This window comes from Apodemus sylvaticus, chromosome 5 (assembly GCF_947179515.1).
Source record: "Apodemus sylvaticus chromosome 5, mApoSyl1.1, whole genome shotgun sequence".
Lineage (NCBI taxonomy): Eukaryota > Metazoa > Chordata > Mammalia > Rodentia > Muridae > Apodemus > Apodemus sylvaticus.
In genome coordinates this window covers 16584774-16588166 of record NC_067476.1, presented here as the reverse complement: position 1 = coordinate 16588166, position 3393 = coordinate 16584774, and positions in this window count along the sequence as shown.

Here is a 3393-nt window from a genome sequence, read left to right as displayed (position 1 = left end):
TGTCCCTCTGTCCGTCCGTCTGTCTGTATGAGTGTGGGTGTTTGTGTGACTGTCAGGATTAGCAGTCACTGGTGAGTTGGAGCCTGGGACAATGCAGTGTGAAGAATCAGCTCATTAGCTTCTAGTTCTATTCCTCATGTGCCTTATAAGTTTGGGGGAACTGTTTACTCATTTTGAATTTTGCTTTTCTGACCCACAAAATATAGATAACAACCTTACTTGAGAAGTCTGTTGAGAAGCCCAAATGCTGGGATCATCTGAAGTATCTTCATGAACCATAGGGTCTAACCTAAAGGAGAAAGTTCAGGATTTCTGTTCAACTGTGTAGAGGGACAAATGAAGTGACCATTCAGTACCAGTTGGTGCTAATGTCATATGCATTTAGTTTCTCACAGTGTGACAAGACTTCCCTCCTCTTTCCTCTGTGTACAGATGTTGAGAACATCATTTAACATTTCTGACTTTGTTTTAAAATCTGCTTAAGTAGGATAATAATGTGGAATCATAGAATGTCATGACAATTAAATTTGATAGTGCCTTTAAATAACTTACATCTAGCATTTAAGAAGTAATTAATAAAATATTTTTGGTGTAATTAATAATTTTAATAATAGAAGGTACTTATTTTTATTGCACTTTTTTATTGCCTGGACATTGGGTTTGTAGGTTGTGAAGTATCAATATTAAATGAGAATTATTGGCATCACCCATATTATGCCCTTCATCTTTGAGTAGTTGTGAGTCTCAGAACAATCCATGGAAAAGCGTTCATTTTTTTGTATATGAGTAGTGCACACCAACTTGTCAAGTAACTTAATAGTATTATTATACACCACTAATTAATAGTAAAGGTTTCAATTTTTTGCCAGGTAAATGCTGGACCAAGAAGGAATATCAATATTTTGACTAATATAAATTAAAATTGAAGACTGAGGTGATCTTAGGAGTGTCATATTATCCCAGACCCCTCATATAATAACCAGAAGAGCTGAAAAATGGTTGCTGAAATTGAAGAAGGGCAGAAAGAAAAGAGTTTATGCACAGTGTGTGTGTCTGTGAAGACATGTTCCATGAGTCAAAGGTAGATTCTGTCCCCACCCTCCACTGTATCCCAGTCTTACCTGGAGATCTGGCCAGTCTCACATTGTGCCTTTACCACCAAGGTAGTTGAATTTACTGCCTCATTGTCACCCCAAGAAAACATGACTGTAGTCACAGTGTCTTTCTTGTTTGTAGATGCAGTGCAGACTGAATTCTCAGGTCTGTAATGACCTCTCAGGCCTGAGAAGCCAGAAGAGCTGGTGATTTTCATATGCAATATCTCCTGGGGCCCAGTCCCAGACCTGCCATTTAGACAAGATAGGGTAATCATCCAATGACCAGCAGTCTCCTCTGGATTACAGTCCCATGAGTCCCATCTATGTTACTAATAACTCCATTCAGAATGACCAGGGCTACAATGCACAGAGCTGTTGGGCTCGCTTTTCTCCTGGGCTTCAGGGTGATATCGTTATTCCCGTTGTCTCTTATGCTGAGCAATGTCTTCCTTCTTATGAATGCCATGATTTCTAATAAGAGTTGAGTCCTCATGCATGAAGTATGCATGCTCCAGATAGTGACAAGTGAGTAATAAAACTGATAGGAATCTGCTATACCACTCCTGGGCATATACCCAGAGGATTCCCCACCATGTAATAAGGATACATGCTCTACTATGTTCATAGCAGCCCTATTTATAATTGCCAGATGCTAGAAAGAACCCAGGTATCCCTCAACAGAAGAGTGGATGCAAAAAATGTGGTACACAATGGAGTACTATTCAGCCATTAGAAACAATGAATTGATGAAATTCTTAGGCAAATGGATGGAGCTAGAGAACATCATACTAAGTGAGGTAACCCTGACTCAAAAGGTGAATCATGGTATGCACTCACTAATAAGTGGATATTAACCTAGAAAACTGGAATACCCAAAACACAATCCACAGATCAAATGAGGTACAAGAAGAAAGGAAGTGTGGCCCCTTGTTCTGGAAAGACTCAGTGAAGCAGTATTCGGCAAAACCAGAACGGGGAAGTGGGAAGGGGTGGGTGGGAGGACAGGGGGAGAGAAGGGGGCTTATGGGACTTTCGGGGAGTGGGGGGCTAGAAAAGGGGAAATCATTTGAAATGTAAATAAAAATACATTGAATTAAAAAAAACTGATAGGAATCTTAAATACCTGCAAAAGACATGCAGAAGAGAGAACTCTTATTTTCTATGATGCTGGGTGATAATATTAATTAGCATGTAGCCTTTGTATTAGGCATGGGTGCTGTCTCTGATCTTTATTATTTGTTTGTTGTTTGTTTATGCATAGATTATGGATTCTGACAGTGTGGTTGAGAGGTAGAGAATGTGTCTAGCTTGTTGCAAAGCCCTAGATTTGAGTTCATACATAGTTCATTCTTTGACTATTTCTACTGTGTTCCCAATTTCCAAACATACAGGAATTTCTAGTTGTATGTGTGTGTGTATATATCATCCCCTCACAATACAGTTTAGGTTATAGGTATTTTAGTGATTTCACACTGAGATCCTAAGTTATTGACTGTGTACTACTTAAATTGTGAGGGGATGTACCTTAAGTTGTCATTTAAACACTTCTTTCCAATCCATGTCCCATTTCTCCTTCTCTACTAGAGATTGTAAGGAATTACAGGTAGGAGTCCCGATGCCTGGCAGTTCTTTTTTTTTTTTTTTTTTTTTGGCCTTTTCTGTCACAGTCTATTCTCTTTGCTCAAGTTTTGTTCTCTTGTGCTTTGTTTTTCTTCCTTTATCTTACTATGATTAATTTATCCATTTTCTTATAAGGTCTTAAAATGAAAGCTTCGCTAATAATTTCACAGCTCTATTTTTAATTTCTAACATTTGTAATGTTATAAAAATTTTTATAAATAAACTTATATTAGTATTTAATCCATTAAAATATTTTCTAATGAATAATCATTATGTTAGCTTCTTTTTGCTTACTCTTATTGTCTTCTTAATTAATTAATTAAAATCCCCATTGCTGCCCTCCTCCTGGCCCTCCTCACAGAGTTCCTCCCCATTCCCCTTCCCCTTTGCCTCTGAGTGGGTGCATCCCCCAACCTGGGTATCTTCCCATCCTGGTGCATCAAGTTTCTGTAGGATTAGGTGGATCCTCTTTCATCAAAGGACAGACAAGGTAGCACAAGATTCCACAGATAGGCAACAGCTTTAGGGACAACCCCTGCTTCAGTTGTTGGGGCACCCGTATGAAGACTGAGTTGCACATCTGCTACATATGTGCTGGGGGCCTCTGACCAGCATTTTGGTGCCTCAGTCTCTGAGTGCTTCCAGGTGTCAAGGTTAGTTGACACTGTTGGTCTTC